This window comes from Lutra lutra, chromosome 10, assembly GCF_902655055.1.
Source record: "Lutra lutra chromosome 10, mLutLut1.2, whole genome shotgun sequence".
Lineage (NCBI taxonomy): Eukaryota > Metazoa > Chordata > Mammalia > Carnivora > Mustelidae > Lutra > Lutra lutra.
The window spans coordinates 51,323,697-51,346,732 of NC_062287.1; the positions used below are offsets into that span (position 1 = coordinate 51,323,697).

The 23,036-nt window shown below is 48.1% G+C and overlaps 1 protein-coding gene across 4 annotated transcripts in view; it reads left to right on the forward strand.

Annotated features, from left to right (window-relative positions):
- The window catches only part of TENM4 (teneurin transmembrane protein 4), a 2,938,802-nt gene that overhangs the window by 2,212,573 nt on the left and 703,193 nt on the right, over window positions 1–23,036 (forward strand). For 2 of the 4 annotated variants that reach the window (XM_047690278.1, XM_047690280.1), the window contains exon 1: window positions 3,122–3,574. The exons of 1 other annotated variant lie outside the window; for it this stretch is intronic. The gene's annotated coding sequence lies outside the window, so the exon portion shown is untranslated. Of the gene's footprint in view, window positions 1–3,121; window positions 3,575–4,947; window positions 5,215–23,036 lie in introns of those variants that run through there. One more of the 4 variants, XM_047690279.1, reaches the window with a different exon arrangement.

Below are 23,036 nucleotides of genomic sequence, written 5' to 3' on the forward strand. Positions count from 1 at the left end.
CCCCTCTAAATCTCCACTTCCTCCTGAATGCTCTTGACATGGAAGTGAATAGTGCTACCCTCCGCCCAAATACCCAAGCTTGAGAATTAGGAGTCACTTTGGACTTCTCCTTGCCCACCCCCATTCAGCCAGTCACCAGAATCGGTTCATTTTACACCCTCGATCTCTCTTAAATCTCTCCTCCCTTCTCCATCCTCACTGCAATTGCCTGAGTTTACCTCAGTGACCTAATTCATTCAGCATCTCTGGTCTTCTCTGGCCTTTAATCTACTTCTTTACACTGCTGCCAGATCCTCTTTTTCAAATACTTAAGATCACATGCCTCCTCTACTTAAAAGTCTTTCATAAGTCTCTGCTCCCCATCCCCACTATACCTGAGCCTTCAAGATGTTTGAGTTCCTTAGCATCCTTCAAGCCCCTTCAAAATCCAACCTGATCTACTTGTCTAGACTGTCCCAGGCACTCCCTTCATGTGCCAACTCTGAGGCCTTAATCTGTCTCATGCTTTCGTCCATGTCCCTGTATAGTTACCTCTATTTAAAAAGCACCTCCTTTCCCTTATGGTCTAGCTGACTTTCTTGCCTTCACAATTCAACTTGAATGCTACCTCCTACAGGAAGTCTTCCCTTACCCCCAGGGATTTGGTTGGGAGCCTTCTGTGCTCACACTGTATGTATTCCTTAAGCAGAAACCCACCATACTGTGCCTCTCTTTGAAGGCAGGGATTTCTTCATCTTTTTAAACCTCGAAATACTTCAGTTGTATAGGTCTTTAAAACAAGGAAAGTCTTCTGCATAAAAAGAGTAAGTATCAAGATCAAGAAATAAACATTGTCCTATTAATGTCCCAATCCAGGACCATGTGTTACATTTATCGTCATGACTGCGAAGACATTTCTTTAATCAAGAACTGTTGCAGAGTCTCTCGCTTACCTGATTTTGGTGTTTGTGAAGAGTATGTGACAATTATTTCCTTGAATGGTCCTCAACTTGGGTGTGTCTGATGTTTCTTCATGATTAGATTCAGGGCGAGGAATACCACAGAAGTGAGGTTCTTCTGTCCCTCTCAGTGTGTCACATCAGGAGGTGCACGACGTCTACCTATCACATTACCAGTGATACTGACTTATTCATTACTTCAGGCAGAGTTGGCCAGGCTTTTGAACTGTAAAGTTACTGTTTTTCCCTTTGAAATTAATCAAAGATACTTTGAGAGGATGCAAGCTATCTTGTTTCCCATCATACTTTCCCCTGCCACTTTTAGCTTGGGACTGTTTTTCCATCAGTTGAATGAAGTGCACAGAATGGACAGTGGATTCCAAAATTTTCACTCAAGGATTCCTTTCTTATCCCCTCTGCCATGGACCTCATATATTGAAAGATTCTGTCCACCAAACAAATGATATTTCTCAAGGTATATGTGACTCATTTCCCAATTGCCCATTCATCAGACATGTCCATCGCTCTGGAGGCTCACAGAAGCAAGGCTTGCTTGCCTTACTGCTGGATGCCCACAGCCCACCACAGTGCCAGTGACAGAATGACTCTGTCCATCATAGCTTATGGAAAGCATTTGATACCTGTAGTGAGGATGTGAAGTTGATAAATGCCATCCAAAGGCAGAGACCTGACATTTTTAGTTAGTCTCAGAGGCTTTGTGACTGGTCAGTGTTCAGTTATGAAGATTTTAAAAATAGATTGGACAGAGTGCATGGAAACCCCCCATCCACTCCTACCTCTGTCCAGGAAGTTCCAGGAAGCCTTAGTCAGGAGATGTAGAAGGGGCATCCCAGCACCCCAAGTTTGTAATCTCTGTGATGCCTCTGAAATCAGCTGGCTAGACAACCTCCTGTTCACACAACAGAGTTTATCAAATATCCTAGACCTTGCTTCACATTTCTATAACCTTATATTGTCCCATTGCCTCCTTCATTGCACACTTTAGACTCTGGTGATACAATGTAGGGGAAGATCATGAAGGGAGTTTTTTAAAAAATTGTGGAGGGAGGAGAAAGAAAGTCATATTGTTTGAACTTCTATATGCCCAGTGCTTTCTTTCCTTTGTTCCCTCTTTTGCCCCTCACCATCAGGGGTGAGGTAGGTATAATTACCCATTTTACAGAGGGGAAACCTGAGGCAGGGCTAGAGATGATGATTTGCACGAAGACATACAGCTGGCAGGCAGCAGGGCTGCTGTGGGAATTTCTCGCCTCTCTCCAAAGCCCTTGCAGGTTGCCGCTGCACCAGGCTGCCTCTCCCATCCCATGAAAATGCCCTTCTCGAAATGTGCTGGCGATCACAGTCCAGAAACGCGAAGGACAAATCTCTTCGACCACGTTCTCTGCAGTTATTTTTTAAATGATTGTTATCACGACTGAGTAGCTGTTACCATGGTTTTAGGGAAGTTGTCCGAGGGAGGGCCTTTCTTTGGACGTCTTGTGAGCCTGAGGAACGAACTCAAGTTCTCAGCTCTTAATTACCTCTGGCTGTGCTGCAGCGGCAATGGGAGAGGGGCTGTCCCTGGAAAAGTGTTGAGAGTGTGAAATAACACCAGGGGGTAGGCGGGGAGGGAAGCCACCGGTCCCAGAGAGACCCGGGGATAGGCGAAGAGGGGGAGGGCAGGGAGACGGGACAACACCACATAGACACGGGGGAGACGGCCAACGCGGGAGGAGAGAGAACAAAAGGCAGGAGGAGAGGAAGTAGGGGAAAGTCGGGACAAGGAAGGAGAAAGTTTGAGAAAGGGATTGAGCGAGCGGAGACGGTAAAAGAAAAGAGCAGACCGAGGAAGATACTGAGCTGAGACAACCAGGAGAATTCGAGAAAGAATAAGCAGTAAAAAGGAGCGAAGATGGAGAAAGGAGCGGACTGAAAGGAGGGAAGGGGAAGCGAGGAAGCCATCGGGGAGAACACAGAGACTGGGGCGAGCGGAGAGGCGGCGAGGGGCCCCCGGAGGGCGCGCGTCACCTGCGTGGCGCCCCCCCGCGCCGTGGTGCAGCCCTGCTCGCAGCGCCCGCGCGCCGCGACTCGCCCAGCCTCGCAGGATTGGCTCCCGCCTCCCATTCATGTAACCTGCGTGTGCGTGTGAGTGTGTGTGTGTGTGTGTGTGTCTCGCTCGCCCTCTCTGTCTGTGTGTAAGAGAGCGAGGGTGGGGGACGGAGGCAGGCAGGCGAGCAGGCAGGGAGGGGAAGAAGAGGAGGGAAGCTATTAAACACACACACTCACACACACGCGCGCTCACACACCCGCTCCAACCCCCCAGAAGCCTCGGGATTGCAGCTGTTTCATGTGGGGCAGCAGTGCTGGCAGGGACGCCGGCCGGGAGCGGCCGGGAGCGGGAGCCCGGCGTGCGCGCGCGGCTGGAGGCTCGCTGGGGCTCCGCTCCCCTCGGGAGCTATTGTTGGTCTCGCTGGAGCTGAGCGCAGAGCCGGGACCCGCTCCTTCCTGGGCGCCCTGCTCGGGCTCGCCGAGCCGAGGAGCCGCGCCGCCGAGAGCCAGAGGAGCCACCGGCGCGGCGCCGAGCCTCCCTGCCGCCGTCCTCCCCGCTTTCCCGGCGGTGGCAGCCTGCAGCCACGGTAAGGCGGCGCGCTCCGCTCTATGGAAAAGCGCCTTGGGGACCGCGGCGGCGTCTCGCCGGCTTCCTCGCCCCTTTTCGCTCTTTGGCCGTGGCGGGGTCGGGGCGGCTGGTACGGACGCCCAGGGCTCCCGGAGACGCTCTCCTGCTCCTCGGCCCGCACTGAGGGAGGAAGGGAGGGAGCCTGGGTAGGAGGCTGCCGGCGAGGCGAACCAGTCTGGAGCCCGAGCCTCCGTCGCCGCAGCCCCCGGAGCCCGCCTCGGACTAGTCTGAGAGCTAAGGTTAGGGGAGAGTGGGGAGGTGGGCGCGGGTCCGGGACTCGGGACTGCGGGTGGGAGGGAGGCGGTGCGCCCGGGTTCGTCTTCAACCCGGGGATCTCCTTCCCCGCCCTGGCCCCAGCGTCCGCAGCCCCTCTGCAGACCAGCCTACCCCTGGGCCCCGGCGGGCGCTGGAGGAGCCTGGGAGGCGGCGCCGGGCTCTGACGGCTGCAGCGGGTCCTGCGGGGCTAGCACCGGCTGCAGCGGCCCCGCGTGCGGCGCGGTTGAAGCGGAGGAACGGGAGAGCGACCCCAGCCCCTCGCCCTCTGCAGCCCGCGAGGCACTCGCCTCTCCTCGCCCGCCGCCCTGCAGCGGTGCTGACGTTCCCTTCCCAGCGAGTGGAGGCTGCAGCCGCGGGTGGACGCTCGGAGCGCTCCTGGGTGTGAGTGTGAATGTGTGTGTGTGTGTGTGTGTGTGTGTGTGTGTGTGTGTGTGTGTGACTACTCGCACCCCCACCTCCCCACCCCCAGTTTGGAGAAATTTGTTCTGGGTTGAAATGTGATCACCGAGCTCCGTCATTTTCCTCGCGCTTTAAAAATGCAGTCTCTTGAAGGAAGCAGACGTGAAGGTGGTATAGGAGTGTGGTGTGTGTGTGTGTGTGTGTGTGTGTGTGTGTGTGTGTGTGTACGTACGCGCAGCGAGGGAATACACAGCCAATTACTGGGGGCTAGGGAAGGTTCAACTGGTGAGTCCTCTCCTTGCCTGTGTGGTAGGGTGGGCTTTGCTGACCGCTGCCCGCCCCTTCTTGGCCCTATCCCCGCCTAGGCGAGGTTGGAAAGTACTGGAAATTCAACTGCGTGGTCTCTAACTTTGGAAGTTGTCTCCCCTTTCAGGGCGACAGGTTAAGGCAATTTGTGCACCTTGGTTCAAGTGTACGAGGGTATTATTACTCGGTTGGGTAATAGGAATCCTCTTTAGAATCTCGCCAACCCCCACCCCCCGCTCCGGCTCTCTGTACCCCCCTCCTCCACCCGCCCAGGCCTGGCGAGGTTTGTAGAGATGCAGTTATCCATAAGACACCAATGCAGCGAAAGGGGCGCATTGAGGCAGCCTGGGTTTTGGTAAATCCTGCCTGCACCCTTGGTTTTTGACTAATCCACGAGATTGCCTTCCTGCTTTGTGGAAGGCGGCGGCAGGGCAAGCTTGGGATTGGAGCGCGGGGGCGAGAGGGTGCCCAAGTGCTGTGCTGTGCGACCGTGCACGCAAGATCTGCTGTACGGCATCGCGGGCAATTATATAAACTGGCTCAGTGATTACCCAGAACCGTGATGCGAAATCCCCGGTTCGTGAAAGACAAGCCTGAAAGTTTGCCTGCTTGGGGAATGTAAGTACTGGTGCGCACCCATCCCGGGACCGGAGGGCAGGGAGACGCCTGGCGCCATGGCACCCACTTCCATGATCGGCGTTGGGTGCTGATGCTACTGTCCCCAAAGAACCGGTTATCGAGACGGGAATAGGGTAGAGACTCTGGAATTGATCAGAGAGAAAAAGCCGCGAACTCCAGGGTTCATGGAGTCCCCAGAGCCCAAACCTGTCTCGGGTTGTTGGGAGGCCTTGCAGGGGATGCTCTTTCAGGAAACTAACTTTGCATACTGGGCAACCCCTAAGCCTCGCTTCTCTGCCTCTCAGATCTCCTCCAACCCATCTTCACACCCAGTGTCCTTCACGTGTTTAGAGACCTGCCTGCGCTCTCTGGTCCACCTTGGAGATGCCAAGCATGCCAGCCATCTAGGCCTATTCTGGCGGGGGGTTAGGAGGGAGAGTGCTGGTTTCTGCCAGGGTTGGCCACCATTAGGTACCCATTCCTGGTTTCCTGGGCTAGCGGGGCGTTAATGGGATAGGATGGGGATGAGTGCAGACTACAGCTTCCGCCCCCTCGCTTCTCTCCTACGCGGACCGCGGTTTGCTTCTGTTGCGTTTATTCTCCTCTCCCTGCTTCCCGTAGCTGCCGCATTCTGTAGCATGTTGATGGTCTTTGATAGAGAAACCACAGTAGTGGAGTGCTTTTAAATCTTTTTTTTTTTTTTTTTCGCCTGTAGAGGGACAAACCACCCCAGACCTGACAGAGGCGTGTGGAACGCTTAAGTCTGAGGCTCAGTGGCCCTGAACTGCCTACCCCCCGCAGGCAGGAGGTGGTGGTGTGCTTGGGTGGAGAGCAGGGTTTTGTTTTTGCCACATTCCACGGTCCTGAAACCCCGCATTCCCTCCCCATGAAATCCCGGGTCTGAGTGTGTTCTGCGCTGTAAAATAAATCCTCCCTTCGCAGACCTGTGGGGCCTTTCGGATTTCCTGCCGCTGCCATGATCCTTAAACAATGCGATTACAAAGCTCGTGCTCGGCTGGGGAAAATCCCCAGGTGCCGGCCAGCCGCGCCTTGACCTTGCTGAAGGCGCCTTTAACCCGGCTGCCTGAGAGGCTGCGGGCCGGCCGCGAGGATCCGGGAAGGAGGAGGGCGCCCCGGAGGGGCTGTGCTTGCTCGGGACTGGGCGGGAATCCGGTCGCAGCGGGGCGGTCGCGGGGAGGGGACGGACTCGGCGGCAACCTGTTTCCCCGCTCCCTCCCGCTCCACGGCCTCCGCGCCGCTCGGGTGCCTCCGTCTTCTCCGCGGGCCTCCAGCCGTCACCCCTAAACGCCCCCCACCCCCGGCGTCCCGGGTCGGCTGCGCGGGCCAAGGCCCTCTCGCGCCCTCGGTCGTCGTCTGCCGGGTGTCCCAGGCTTCCGGCTCCTCTACCCGCGGAGCCGCGCCGCAGTCCGCTCGAGCCGGGCCCCCGGGTGGGCGGGGCCTGGGCGGGAAACCCGAGCCCAGACCGCGACGTTCCGGCGGGGTGCTAGCGGGAGAGCAGCGCCGCGCGAGGTCCCGGTCCGATCGCGCTGCTCTCTCCGGGCCTGGCCCCATCCTCCGCCCTCCCGCGCGCTTCGGGCGCTCCGCAGCTCAGCTCTGCCCCGGAGCTCTCCTCGCCAAAGTTAGGAGGGATGTTTTCACAGGTGGTGGTGGAAGCAAGTTTGTGTGTGCGTGTACGCGCGCGCGCGTGTGTGTGTGTGCGTATGCGCGCGCGCGTGTGTGGGAGAGAGAGTGCGAGCGAGCCTGGAGGGGGGTGTGCGGCGAGGCCAGACATCGGGCAAAAATGGGATTCCCCTCCTTGTGGGCGTTATAAGAGGATGATGGGAAAGAATCTGTTTTCTCTGGTGAGGGTGATGATGGGAGTTCTTCCCCCTAGTGGAACTGGACCAGTCTGAGCTGATTTCCCGGGGCAAACGACCGTCGCCTGTCAGCGGCTCCTTGTGAATGTCGCGGAAGTGAACGCCCCCACATTCTCCAGGCAAAACTTAGGAAGGAGATGTTCCTATAGCATTAGGGGCGTAATTCAGGGAAGGTTTTATTCCCAGCATGTATCTTTTAAGTGAGCGGGGGCAGAGCGCAGGTTGGCGTGTGAATTCACGGTCTTCTGAGCGTGGAGAAGTTGTCAGGGATGGAAAGCTTCGGTTTTCGAGATTTCTCGGATTTATCTGCCAGCTTCCTGTGGTCATCAAGGCCTTTTTTGGGGGATGGGGGTAGAAAGGGGTCAGTAAGTCAATAAACTATCCTAATGGACTTTGGTGGGAAGTAGGGTCAGCCTTGCTCACTGCGGGGGTGGGGAGCAGGCGCGGTGGAACCAGTGTTCAGCCTAAAGAATCATTATCAGAGGGCAGTTTACAGCGAAGGGAATAATCTGGCATATGAGGTTCCCACTGAACGGGTGTTGCAGTGGAAGACTGGGTATTATAGTACTGGACGATTTGGACCTCCCAATAGATCTCTCTGTTGTATAACCTCTAACCCTGTCTGATTTTATGGGAGTCAATTGATGGAATGTGACTTTAACTCCTTTATTTACTAGGTGGAAATCATGGCGATGCGGACTCCTTTGGTACTTCAGTTTGCTTTCCTATAAATGGGAAGATATTCTCTAGTTTACAACAAAATAAGGATTAATGTCACAAAACCTCACAGATGATCATTCCCTTCCACTTTCTTTATCCCTTTCCAACACTGCGCATTTGTTGGGTGGGGGTTGGGCAGGAAAAATCAACAGCCCCAAAAGAACCAGCAACATTGCATCCATGGTCTATTTAAAAACAGCTCAAGTGCTTGAAACAAAAATATCTTCTCTTTTCTTAGAAAAGTCATTTCCAGTTTTGTTAGAATTTCTCCCTCATTGAGTCCTTTTTTATGGCAGAAATACATCCTTGTGCAGATTGGCATGTTACATAACCTGATATTTCCAGATCAAGAGTTAAAAATACGGTTAAGAGGGTGATTAGGAATTTAGGATAAAGACTGTTGGACAGTACAAGCGAGGGACTCAAGGTAAGATGCCCTCTTACTCTCTTTAACTCAGAGGGGTTGAAAAAAATGAGATTGAATGTCACCTGGTGTAAATCCTCACCTGGGTACTCAGCCTCCCCTGTCTGGTCCCCATAAACTGCTCCTCTGCCTGGACCTCCAGCTGGCCATTGTTCTGTCCTAATACATTCCCCCACTTCCATAAATCTCAAAAGGGAAACAAAAGAACAATGGGATTTAAATCACCTACTTGCAGATTTGATTCTAAGAGCCTAGCTGGGTAAAACAACGTCAGTTCTAGATCTGAGAGACCGATTTTTACCTGCCTTCTTACATGGTTTATCAGTCTGGCTTACTATAGCTGGGTTTATCAGTCTGGCTTACTATAGCTGAAAGCTGACTCACTCTATCTTTGCCCTGCACTGACAGACTGCTATGGGGGCCACTTGGAAAGTAGCATGTATCCCAGTTTCCAGGGAGTCCGGCATATGTGGGTCCCTGAACACATAGTTTTCCACAAGAAAAACTTCTAATGAAACAGTGTAAATGTAGATGTTTTATTCCTCTGTATTCTGCCAGTTTTTTAAAAAGATTTTTATTGTATACTAATTATCAAAGTATCTGTGCTCACTGTAGCAAGGTAAGACAATAGAGAAAAAAGCAGAAGAAAAATAAGTTTCACCACTTTTTGAGTCATAACATGTGACTTTATGCATGTAAAAAAATGAGATCATAGTTAAAATGTATTGAATATGTATTTTCATTTAATGACAGATCTTTCCATGTTATAATATTTCTCCCTATGGCAACATGTTTAATGGCTGCATAGAAGCTCAGAGTTTTAATATGCCATCATTTATTTAACCAGTACTGAAATTTTGACTTTTTGTTTATTTTTAGTTTTTTTTTTTAAATTAAAACAAAGCTGCAGTAACCACGCTGTGCACACTGTATAATTATAGTATTTCCTTGAGAAAAATTCCTAGAAAGCAGGATGGCAGGGTCACAGGCATATGCCATGCTAAGACTTCTGTCACACATGAGAAGCAGTAGGCTACACTGTGATTTTTACTTCATCTTTTAAACCAGAACATGGCTGTTTACTTTTCAATCCCTTATAGGCTTGGGATCCTGGGTAGTAGAGGGAGGTAGGGGTGACAATCAAACCTCAAGCAAGGAGATTTGCATAACTTTGAGCTGTTCTGCTGAAGTGATAGGCAAATCCTTTTTCGAGACATTTTTCTTCCCTGGCTGTTTACGAATCATCACTTTCTGTAGCGCTTCAGCCAGCAATGGAGTTGAAATATGTAAATATGTTCTTCTGTATTGTAGGTGGGGCTGGCTCCACAGTGAATGACAAACAGTTCCTCAGTTCGAAGTGTGTGAGTCTAGCATTTGCTCAGGCGGCGGATTCCACCCCTCCCTGCCCTGCCCCCTTCCCTTTTCCTTTGGCTCAGAGGCCTTGGAATGGCCGCCTAGGAAATCTGACAAAGGAAACAATTGGGACTACCCACAGCAAGCTTATCCCCACCCGCTGCAGGGCATTTTGCTGGAAAATCCGCCCAGCTGTCTCTCTTCAGGGTGCCTGGGCACAGTAAAAAATTAAATTAATGTGCCTACATGCAGTTTCCAAAGTGGAGGTAGTTAGGCATCTCTTCCCATCCTGGTATGGGCCGGTTCAGTGAGAGGATGTATTTGTCAGTCTTGCTTTCACGTGTCAGATTTCTGTGACCCAGAAAAGATTTGTTCCTTGTGGTTTGGTGACTTGTCATCTGGCAAATAATTCAGTGGAGCTACTGGGGGAAATCCAGTCCTCCCATTTCCAAGGTGTCCCTTTACCCAGCAGGAGATATCAGGAGTTCCTTTAGATCTGAGAGAGGTCACCTCAGCCTTGTTCCATGGTGTGGGCACCATGAAGGAAACCCACTGCACTGGTCACAGACTCAGAATTCTGACAAGTGTTTAGATGCTGCCTTTGATTCTGACCCTTGTCCAGTTTCACTAGGGAAGGCAGTGGAACATTTTTTTGTCTTTTGTCATGTTCTGAACATCAAATCGGGGCCTTTCTTTCATTTGGAAAACAAAAAGAACACAAGGCAGAAATGTAGCCCCATCTCAAAACCAGTTGTGCAGTGCCCCCTACTCCCTGTTTCCTTGAGTCCTGCATTGGCTCTGTGCAAGGCTTACTGCTTGGGCCCACAGTGGCAATGATTGTCAGATACAATTGATAAATCATTATAACCCTCAAGCACATTAGGTTTAAGAATGTTTTCTTTTAAAGAGCTGAATTTCTTGCTGGGGAATGATTGTCGATTCTAAAAATCTGGTCTTTGAACCCCTTGAAAGTCAAGCAAAAGAGTTGCAGCTAACACATTAGGCTTAGGGTAAAACACTTGCCCATTCTTGAAATGTTTCCCTCTCTGTAAAATTAGGTTGGAAGAGGAGAGTGGATTTGATGTTTTGTAGGGTCACACTTCTCAAACTTTTAATATGAACACACATCACCCAAGAGTCTTGTTAAAGTATAGGTTCTGATTCAGTAGGTCTGAAAAGGGGGCTGAGTCTGCATTTCTGGTAAGCTCCAAGATGATGCCATGATGTTTGTCACTGGTCCACACTTTTAATAGCCAGGTTTCAAGCTACTTCCTACTCTGCATTTTTTCAGATAGTAATAATAATGACTGCCAGACGTCAAGAGGAGCTGTCTTATATTTATAGATGGCACCATGAAGGGATGTATCCATTCTTTCCTTTGGGTTTTGAGAATTGGCATCTTTTAGCAGGCAGAGTAGGGAGGGACAGAGTTCTCTCATCTGGTGGTTGGAGATGGTGGAAGAACAGGGCCAAGAGTCAAAGAAACACATACTGAGTATCCGTTTCGTAGCTGCTATTAAACTGCCTTCTTCTAGACGAGGAAACGGTTACACAGTGAGGCACGCCATTTGCCCATCACACACCTAGGGCTAGCATTTGATCATAGGCCTCTCTGGCTCCAAACCCTTGTTTTTTCTGCAATAGCCACTTTGTAACTTTCTGGAACACCATGTAATTAAAACTGAGCGCTTAGCAAAGTGTTTCTTTTTAGAGGTCCTTTTACTGGGTCTACTTTGAGAGTGGATGAAGACATTTAAAAATCTGCTTCATTATCATGCAAGCAGTGAAAGTGCTTAAGAGCTTAAAAGCAATTTGTTCAAGTTGGTTAAATATCCGCCCTCCCCAATCTTATTTGTATTATTAATTTACTCATCAAACTGTGACATCAAAACCATTGTGAAGGTACATTTCAGTCTCTTCTGATTGGTGGAAACTTGCAGATGAAAGGAGTTTTTATTGATGAGTTCTACAGTGCAAGGATCTAGTTTAGAGTGAGTCAGAAAAACCAGCTCTTTACTGAATAAACTCAGCCATCCTTGGGCCTCTGGACGAGAATTAGTCGTTTAAACATTTTATTAACGAGCAGTTATTCTGAGAACCAGTCATCAATGCACCTCCTTGCAAACATTAATTAAGCTGATCTTCACATCACCCCCATATGGCAGATAAATAGCATTAAGCCTGCGTTTGAGAGAACCAATGGACACACAGAGATGAGGATGGAAGAGGCAAACTTTTGCCTTGCAGGAAGGATGGTAGAGGAAGGTGAAATTAAGATATTACTTGAGTTTGTCACTTAACAAATATTTATTGGACGATGTGCTAGATATTTGAGAGCTGCACTGGGCAGTGAGTGCAGTAGTCACTAGTGACAACTTAAATTTAATTTAATTAAAATTAAATAATATTAAAAATTCATTCCCTCAATCACACTAGCCAGATTCCCAGTGCTCAGTAGAGGATAGTGACTATCATATCAGACAGTGCAGATATAAAGCATTTCTATCATTGCAGAAAGTTCTATTGCGGAGCATTGGTCTAGTAGCTCGGGGTAATGAAAGACTAATGTAAAGATCTCTGCGCATGTAGAACTCTTATGTAAAATTGCCTAAAACAATAGCTGAGATGTGGCTGAGTACTGCATACCCCTGTAGTGGTTAGGGACCTGGCTCCTTGAGCTGAGCAGCTTCATTTCAAATCCTGGCTGAGCCACAGATGGGTTGTATGACTTAGAGGTAGGTTATCAAACACTGTGTGTCTCTTCGCAGATTCATGCTACTATTTTTCACTTCTCTTATTAGCCGAGATCGTTCTAAGACAATGCTGGATTCTGGAGAGGGTGCTGGGAGACAGGTACTCTCCTTTGATGCTGGTGGAAATGCAAATTAATACACCCTTTTAGGAAAGCAATTTAGCAATAACTGTCAGTAGTCCTAGAAACACTTGTTCCCTTTAGCTCAGTGTTCCAATTCTAGGAATCTAGCCAAAGAAAATAATCAGAGATGGGCAGAAAAGATGTCAGAATAAAAATGTTCATTGCCGTGTTATTTATAATAGTAAAAAAAAAAAAAAAAGATAAACAATTGGATCAGGCAAGTAAAGAATGGCAGCCAAACAGTGGGATATTATCTAAAGATTAAATGTCATTTTCAAACATGTGTTTTTGTGACATAGGAAAATGCCACAATAAAATTATGTTCTAAAAAAAATAATGCTATACTATTAAATCCCAAGTATGTTTTCCAAAGCAGACATTCACTGAAGCAGAACTAAGAAATAGACACAATATTGAAAGTCGTAGCCTGTGAATTAATAGTACTTTTGGTGGTTTTGAGATGATTATTTTAGCTTTTTCCTCTAAAGTTTTGGTTTTATTTTCTTTTACTTTTTTTTTTTTTTTTTAACTGAACTAACCTAAAAAGTTTGGCAACTGTGTGCCCAGAGCATTCAGGCCCTGTCCTCTCTCTGCTATGTTGTATGGTCAGAGACTCCCAGCTGCTCTTATTCTGCCCTTCACAGCAATTTTGGAATGTCTAGTTTATTTAGTTGTGTTTGTCTACCTTCAAGGTCAGGGCGTATCTCCTAATGTCCAAACTTAATTCCTCCTTATGGCCGGTTAAGTCCATTTGTATGTGCACTTTGAGGTTTTTCAGACTGAGCAGCATGGAGTCTTGGGAAGAACATCAGCTTTGAAGCCTGTAAGAACTAGGCTCAGACCCTGACCCTTACCTCCTTGCCATATGACCTTGAGCAGCCCTCCTGTGCTTCAGTGTTCTCGATAAAATCAGGAAAGCAGTAGATCCCATCTCATATCACATGGCGGTAAGGATTAAGTGTCCACTTCTGTAGAACATCTGGCACATACAGGTAAATAAAGATACAGATGGCTTCAGGGCCTGACACGTAGGGCTATCTAGAACATAAGCTGATGCATCCCTAGGACATTCATGAAATTGGCAGAATCCCCCCTTTCCAGATGAGGGAGGGGGCGTCTGGTGGTTGCATGACACTGCCCCTGTCACATGGGCTTGGGGATGGCAGAGTGGGGAGCAGACACAAGGCTTCTTGTGAGCCTCTACCGAAGAAGGCACAGGCCTCTGGCTGCCTTGGAGGCCTGTGCCTTCTTCGGTAGAGGCTCACAAGCTCCCTTCCTGGCTTGCCTGGGTGCACTTCGTCCTAATGCCGTGTCAACTCCTCAGCATTTCCCAGTCATACACTCATCCCTTTCAAGGAATAAATAAGACAGGCATTCCGTTTTTATAGGTTGAATGATTACAACAAAAACTCACTTGACTAAGAAGTAGCCCTGAGCCGCCAAGCAGCAGAGGCAGGCATGCTGGTCCTAGAACCATTTCCTGGGAAGTCGGCAGGAGCCTTGGCCCTGGTGACGTTTTGCCACCAGAGATCTGTCACACTTCCCTTCTTGGCAGCTCGAAAGAGGTACCAAGTTTGTGGACAGCCCCAGCTCCTGGTTTTGACACTTTGTGGGACCTTGGGCAAGTTACTTCCTATCTCCATGAGTTAGATTTTATATCCATAAAATGGGGAGAATAATGAGTGTTTGTTAGGGTTGGTAGCAGAAATGTCAAGAAAGAATGTGACAGTTTTGTGAGACCTTGTCATTGTTGAATCAGCAGTCATTATTTCCAGGGTCTTTAAAGTAATTTCTTTGAGGACAGCTAAATCATGAGTTCCTTTTTCTCCACCAGGGATGGTTCCCCCATATATTTGGATTAAGTTCTTCCCAAGGCCATATAAGGTAGAAGAAAATGCCCAACAGACTTGGGCTTGACTTCTCTGTTTTGTCATCTGGTAGCTGTAGGAATTCAAGCAAGTTACTAAGATTCTCTGAGCTTCTATAATTTTTTCATTTATAAAATGGAAAATAGAAGTATTGACCTCAAAGACTTGGTAACTTGCACAGGGCCTAACAGGCAAGTGTCTTCAATGAATGGTAGCTCTTGGCTTTGCTATTTTTCCTAGGACCTCCTTACCTACTCAGCTCCTGGTCCTCTTGGTTTTTGCTTCTAGAGCCTTGACTGTACAGTCAGCATAGATCAATGGTGGACAGAGCTGTGAAGGGGAGACCGAGAGGATCTGAAAGAGCCTATTTACAGTTTTTGCAGATCAGACTCTCAGAGGATATCCCTGCCTTTTGAAAACAATGGAGGTGCCTATAGAAGCAGAAAAACCAAAATGCTCTGGATTTAGACCACAGATCCTGGTTCTGATTCCAGCTCTGTCCCTTCGCCACTGGGCACCAGCTTGGTCATGATGATTCTTTGCTTCTCTGAGCTGCCGTCAGCTGCTAGATTTTGAGTTCCAGCCCTGTGCCCAGTACAGTAGATTCCAACCCTGGTTATGCATAGAATCACTTGGGAGCTCTTACCAAACACCAGTGGCCCAGCCCCACCCCAGAGTGCTCTGTAGCAGCTGTGGCCGGGACCCAGGTGATGCTAAGTTACAGCCAGGATTGAGAAATGGTGCAAAAAGTAGAGCCTCATTAAATGTTCCTTCCCTCCCTTCTTCAAAGCATAAAGGGATCCCATATTGAGTAATTTATGTATGAGGAGGGTGACCTAATTTATTTGAACCATGGGACTACAGATATAGTAATCAAGGCTTCTTTCTCAACGTCTCCCTGCCTCCTGGCAAACTGGGCCATCTGGGTCAGAAAAGCATGGCCTTCTCACTCAGCCTGTTTCCTCATTTTGACACAGTTGCGTTCGGACTGCTGAAAAGGCTAGCTAGCCTTTGCCTAGAGATACTGTGATATTCCTTTGACCTGGTTTTACTCCTTTTATGTATACTTTTGGGTGGAGGCTTTGTTAACCATTCATGCACAACTCTCCCCGGCCAGCAGGGCCTCAGGATTCCTGGAATAGAAGAGGTAGTACCTGGTCTCTGCTTCCTATGAAAGGGTATTTTACTGTAGTAGAGCTCCAGGATTGGTGCCAGAGACTCGACATTGCCCACAGGCCTGGAAGCTCTTCATTTCTGGATGGTTTGGGTGATTTTACATCTTTTAGATAATTAATGTTTGCTTGAGAAATCCTATTCAGTTGGCTGGGTTTTTTTTTTTTTTTTTTTTAAGATTTATTTATTTGTTTGTCAGAGAGAGCATGCACAAGCAGAGGAAACAGCAGCTAGAGGGAGAAGCAGGCTCCTGAGCAAGGAGACCGATGTGAGACTCGATCCGAGGATCCTGGGACCATGACCTGGGCTGAAGGCAGACGCTTAACAGACTGAACCACTCAGGCACCATTTTTTTTTTTTTTTTTTTTTTAAAGATCACTTCTAATCTGCCTCAAAGTAAGAAAAAGTACTGTGTTCTGGAGAGGGCTTTGAAACTTGATGTGGATAGGCACAAGCCTGGGGACTTGTTAAAATGCAGTTTCTGCTTCAGTAGGTGGGAGGGAAGGCCTGGGATTCTGCATTTCTAACAGGCTCCCAGGAGCTGCTGCTGCTACTGATTCAAGCCCCATGGGTTCTAAAACCTAGATCTTTCTTCTTGCTTCTGCTTTCTCTTCTCATCGGTCCATGTATAGGAGTAGCAAATGCAAAGTGCCATAGAGCAGTGGAATCCATCGGTTTTGTGCACCTCTTTGTCCATATTGTTTTGTGGTGACCTCGCTGGTGGCAGCTGCAGTGTGACAGTAGACATGATGGTCGTTCTCATCAAGTAGTAGATTCTAGTTCCAAGTATTCAGTTGTATTCTCCAGGCTTCTTTCTATGTTCTCACCAACACTTGTTCCTTGTGCTTTTGATTTGGCCATTCTGACTGGTGTGAGGTGATACCTCATCATGGTTTTGATTTGCATGTTCCTGATGATGAGTGATGGGGAGCATCTTTGCATGTGTCTGTTGGCCATCTGAACGTCTTCTTTGGAGAAATGTCTATTTGTGTCTTCTGCCCATTTTTTAATGGGATTATTTGTTCTTTTGGTGTTGAGTTGTATATGTTCTTTATTTATTTTGGATACTAACCCTTTATCAGATATGTCATTTGTAAATGTCTTTTCCCATTCAGTGGGTTGTCTTTTAGTTTTGTTGGTGGTTTCCTTCGCTGTGCAGAAACTTTTTATTTTGTTATAGTACCAATAGTTTATCTTTGCCTTTGTTTCCCTTGGCTCAGGGGTCCTATCTAGAAAAATGTTATTATGACTGATGTCAGAAAAATTACTGACTATGCTCTCTTTTAGGATTTCTTATTTCAGGTCTCACAAGTAGGTTCTTAATGCATTTTGAGTTTATTTTTGTGTATGGTATAAGAAAATAGTCCAGTTTCACTCTTTTGCATGTAGCTGTCCAGTTTTCCCAGCACCATTTGTTGAAGAGACTGTCTTTTTTCCCTATTGCATATTCTTGCGTCCTCCAGACTTCTTTCATATTCTCAAACTCATTAAGCCTTGTGGCACATTGTAGAATAGGTAGCGATTTTTATTACTAGGATAAATATTACTGAAAGTTTTATAACATTTATCATGTTTTTATCTAATGTGTTTTTTTCTGATTGTACCAATAATACATGTAAACAATAGAAAATTTAGAAAACGCAAGATAAGCCAGAGAACAAATGAAAACAACCCATAATCCTGTCATGGAGAGGTAATTCCTTCTAACACTTTGGTTTTCTCTCCTTTATTGTTTCTGTGTGCAGCCCTATGCTCTCCATACCCCATTCCTCCTCCCTCCAGCACCACTTGGAGAGGATCTTACACGTGGTTTTGTAACCTTAATATAACCTGATCATCTCCCCATGCCACTGAATTTTCTCTCCAACATGACTTTTAATAGCTATGTAATAGTCCATAATAAGTTGCATCATTATTTAACCAATTTCCTATTATTGTTTTCAGTTTTTCACCACTGTAAAGAATGCTGAGATCAGCGCTTTTAAGTACCTTCAGCCCTATTTCTTTACGCAGAATTACTAGGTCAAAGATTTTGCAGCTTTGTAGGACTTTTGATAGGTATTGCTAAATGGCCCTATGGAAGGATTGAGTCTAATTTAAGTTCCCGCCCATGAGGTAGGCGTTAGATCAAGGAACGTGACGATCACTTGCATTTTGTGTTGGCAGTGGTCCCTCACCAGGAATACCAGGGGTCACTGGAGAGTGTCAGAGCAGACCACTCCCACTGGTACCCAGACCAGGCCATTGTTTGTGGAAGTGCATCCCAGGGGTAAGATGGGCACTGGGGTTGACCCAGACCTCATTTTGCTTCCTGGATCTATGAGGTTATCTTCGTTTTTAAGGAAAGAGGGCAAGAGACCAGAAGGTTTCGAGTATGTCCCATATTTGAGGCTCATAATCAGACCGTGCCAGAGCCCAACCACTGTTTGCCATCTGCACTTCCAAGGGAAGGGTGTGGTCATGGCCCTCAGTGTGTTCCCTGCTTCTTCCCAACCCCTTTGCAGTTTATTTTCAACACAGGGGCTGGGGTGATCCTGTTAAGACCTGTGTCGGAACATGTCGCTTCCCAGTTCAGAACTCTGTCCTGGCTCCTCACGTGCCTCAGAGTAAAGGTCATAGTCCTTACATGACCTGGGAAGGCCTCCTTCAATTCAGATCTCACCTACATCTCTGACCTCACTCCTGTGCTTTGTTGAAACATGTCAGGCCTAGTCCTTCCTCAAGGCTGTTCCCTCTGCCTGGAATATTCTTCCTCTGGACATGGACATGGCTAGCTATCTCCAGGTCCTTGCTCCAATATCACCTTCTCAACAAGACCCACCCTGACCATCCTGTTGCATTGGTGAGCCCCTCTTTCTGCCCCCGGTACTCTAGACCTCTCTTACCCTGCTGTGTATTTTAGTCTTTCGCTGGGCTTTAATACTCCGTTTTGTGATTTTAACAAGATGACACTGGCTGCTGTGTTGAGAATAATCCGAGTATGAGGGTGGGATGGGGAGGTGGGAGGGCAGGTTAAGAGCAGAGCATGTTATCTAATTTGCTCCTGTATTATATGTACTGGTTGTGGAAATGAAGACTACCCCAATGAGAATAAGCAGCGGCTGCAAGGGAGTCAGTCACCTTCACTTGCCTTTGGTGAGACTCAGAATCAGGCAGAGTGGTGGGAAAACTTCATAGTAAGGGGGAAAAAAAAAGTAAGCCTTTGGGCAGTTTGGATTGGAGGCTGTCAGCAGGGGAAGCTGGAGGCAGCCTAACTAGAAGCCAGGAGCTGTATGAGATGAGTTTGGGAAGCATATTTTGCTCATTCTCCGTGGTCCTGAGTGGGGTTAAAATTTAAAAAGTGGGGGCAAAAATGGAAAAGGCTGGCAGATTGCTGATCAAGTCCTGACCGTCTGGAGCTGGTTGTGGCAGAGGTTGGGGGTTGGAGTCGTGTTTTTGTGGCTGGTCTGGCCATTGTCTGTTCCTGTGTTTCATCTCTCCTGGCTATTGTAAATCTCCCCTGGGCAGCTCCCCTTATATTTATTATAAAAATCCCCTGATTTTCATTCTTTGCCTTTTGCTCATGGAAGTGACTCCAGGGCCTAGAACCGTGTTTTCTCAGTAAGCGGCTGTCAGTCTCTGTTGAATCGTGTGCGTTCGGCCTACGTGACTTCATTGAGTTCTTAAAACCGGTCTACTCTGTGGCAGGAGCAAGAGGTGCACCATCCTCAGATGTCTGTTTCAGACAAAACTTTTCATAGAAAATGTTTAGCCTCTCTTGACACCTGCCTGCACTGATGAATGATGCCTTGTAGCAAGAATTAATTTGGGTTCCTAGAAGGAGAATTTGCCTTTATAACCTACACCTAAAGGTGGGACATAGAGGGTGAGAAAATCATTCCACATCAGAGTTTGGGTGATAGTCTCAGGCACCAAAGCAGGTTTCCTGAGGCCCCCACATACAGGCACGCGTGCGTACGTGCGTGCGTGTGTGTGTGTGCGCGCGCGCGCATGCCTCTAATTTACAGTACGTTCTTGGAACTTTTCAAGTTAAACTGTTGCCATGGTAACTCTCGTGGTTGTCATTTCTTGATTTGTTGTTGTCACCCATCTCAGTTGCCCATCTCCTTAATAATCAGGGAATTAAATTCACTTCTAAAGAAGTGGGCCCTAGAGACAGGCAGGCAGAGGCCAAAGAGAGGATGTGATATGGGGAAGGCCAGCAGATGTCACAGAGCTCACACCACAAGGGGAACCAGGTCCCTGTGAACAGACCCTGCCAGCTAAGGAGGCCTTGATCCCCACTGTGTACTGAGCTCCCTACTGTGTGCTGAATGTAGCCATTCCACCAGGCCGACTTGTGATGCTCCATCAACAACTAACTATGTGAGCAGTGGAGGCAGGATTTGAATTGGGATCTTTCTGGTGTAAGTCTGTGTTCTTCTGTTTTACCATTCCAGGAATCAGGAGAACATGACCAGGACTTCGGGAGTAGTCTCTTAGATGCTACCCACAGTGCTTCCCCAAGGGGTCCAGAGTCTGAGATAGGCTGGGGGGGTTGTGTGGGTGGGTGGGTGGGTTGGAGAGCTGGTCTCAGTTCAGCATCAGGAAGAACCTCCTCCCAAGTGCAGTACTACTTGTGGAGGAAGTGAGCTTCCCATCACAGGAGGTGTGCAAGCAAGGACTGTTAGAGTATGGAGGAGAAACTTCCTGCAGGAGGTGGGAAGTTGGACTCACTGTCCTCTTGAAAGATTCAGTTAGAGAATGGCTGGCTCCCTTGGGTAGGGGCTGCTCGTCGAGATCCTTGGCACCATTATTAAGTATACCGATAAATCAGTCAGTAAGAGCTTGCTGAGTGAGCTGTGCCCCAGAGTAAGTATCTTTCAGGACAGAAGGGCAGGAGAGTCCACTCAGACCTCAAGGTACTTAGGATATTGTGAAGAGTATTACCAGACATGAATTTAAGACTGACTTAAAATCATGGCTGGACCTTCTCTAGACACTGTCAGCTTTGGCACCATTGACTAGATCATTGTGGGGGCGGGGGGTTGTCCTTGCTTGAGACCTACCGTGCTGGCTTGTGTGACCTTTGGCAGATTAGTCTTGGTTCCTTCCCCTTCAATACAGAGTAACAATGCCTGCTTTCCCGATGAAGTGGAATAACATTCACTGAACTTCTAGCACAGAGCCAGGCGCAAAGTAGACACATCTGAGAATGAACTCTCACACCCAGGTTGACTGGGGGACGCAAGGGAAGCTTCAAAAAGAGCTGTTTGACATTGGACTTGAAGGCTGAAATTGTTTTTTCTGAAAGGACAGGAAATGTGACCTTCCTCTTCTCTTCCAGGCCTCCTTGCCTTGTTGAGCACTCTCTACTCTCTCCTAGAAGGGGAGCCAAAGAAACTCTCTGAGATCCTGGGTTCTTAGAAGCAGTAGATTTGGTTCTGGCCTCCCATCTCACTGACCCTGTACCTCCTGCTCTGGGGACGTGCATAGACTTGCCCCCATACCTGGAGCAGACCAATGAAAGGCCTCTTCCCGTCTTGTTAAGTAGGACTTGGAAATTTGTTTCCCTGCAGCTCCCTTGCAAGAAAAATGTACCGAGTAAGCATTTAGATCTGGCTTGGATATGACAGGAGCTACAAATGCAGCTGAATATTTCATGAAGACCTTTTCATAACACATGCTCTGCTTTTATGGAGGGCAAAGGGGAGAGAGCACAGGCTTGGGAGTCAGACCATTTCAGTCTGAGCCCTGACTGCTCAGTGGGACTTTGCAGGGGAAGTCTCTTAACTTCCCAGGGCCTTGGTTTCCCCATCTGTGAAATGGAGAGGCTTGCAACTAACTTGGGGTTGGTCTTGAGGGTTATAGAAGGTAATAGAGGTAAAGCATGTGACAGGAAGCTTGGCACATAAGCTTAGTAATCGTTAGTCCTCTAGTTGGGTTCTTCCTGTTCTTTTCCCAGAATTTGTGCTTTTAGGGCTAGCATAGTCCTTCTAGATGACACAGGCCAATGGTGTGGGCCTCCTAGGGGGATTGATTGGGCTCAGGGCAGCCTACCATCGGGCTTCTTTGAACCTAAGCTTTGGGACCTGGTCCAGTATCCTTGAAGAGCTCACCAGTTGGTCCCCGTCAGAAGGCAGGATGTAGAGAATTCTCTCTGCTCCAGTAGCCCAGCTGAGCATACTGTCAATTCAAAAATAAACCAGTCTTTCCAAAGGCGGGTTTAAAATATAGAGGTGACAAGCAAATTCCTGCCTTGCCTTTGTACAAAGATGCATAATTTGAGGAGCCAAAACAGAAGCCTTAGAGGTTCCCGAGCCCCAGGCCCAGCCCCAGCCTCAGGCCAGTCCCTAACCCCTCCTGTTCCTACCAGGGAGCCAAGGTTACTGTAATGAAAACAAGAGGAGTGTGGTGTTTTGTAACTATTTTTATACCTACATCAGACTTGATGTTAGTGCTTCTGAATTATTGAACATTTTTCTTTCTCGGCTGGCCTCTCCAGCAAGTTTCTCTCTCGGGGCAGAGGGAGTTGTTGTATAGGAAACAGTGGGGGCAGACAAACATTGGCTGCAGGGCTCCTGCTTTCCATGCAGGGGAATGACTATATTAGGTGTCCTGTTAGGAACTAGGGGCCTACTATTAAACCCAGGTGGCAGGTATTCTGGTCTCTGTTTAGCAAACAGAAAATGGAGGCTCAGAGAGGTTAAGTAGCTTGCCTAAGACCACACAGCAGGAAGTGAGGGAATCTGCATTCAAACTCAGGTCTTTCTGACTCTGTAGCTGGTGCTGCTTCTCCTGAGAAAGGCTCTTTCCTTTACTTTGTGTGTGTGTGTGTGTGTGTGTGTGTGTGTTGTGGTGGGGGGGATAATTCCACCTGTTAGCCTGTCAGACTTAGTGTCAGATCACCTCCAAATCATGTGTCTGGGCGGGGAAGTGCATGGACTGGGAAGAAGGACCTCAGAGGCAGAGAAATGAGAAGCAGGGATGGAGGAGTCTCTTGGTCCAACTGCTGTATATTGGAATAATGGGAAAACTGTCACTGCTTTTAGTAAGAGGCCCTTTGAGTGCACTTTGCAGGCCCTGAGGCATTCTGACACCACTCTGTCAGCACCACCTGTGGGGTGAGAGCCCCTCCCTCACAGGCCAGCCCTTTCTTTAAAGTGGTATCTGCACTTTGAGCCTCTTTGAAGGGGGTGATGACTGGCAGCTCTAAACCACCCTGGACAACGGGAGGGAATGAACTAGACTCTTATCATCATTTAATTAATTTCGTAATTAAAGTCCATCATAGACTTTTAATGGATATTTTGAACTCGACATCCAGGCTTGAAAGGAATCCTGCCCTAGATGGAGATCAAGTCTCCCTGCAGAGGCACTGTCTCACTGATATCTGTTTTTATTTCAGAGCCGGGGAAGATTACACATTTTCCATATTCTGCTCCTTTAGCGCCTATTTAATTATCAGTGACCTCAAGATGACTCACTTCCAAGCATTTTAAACTCCTCATTCCACCTTGGTGAAAACCCTGGTGGAATTATCGTATGAACTC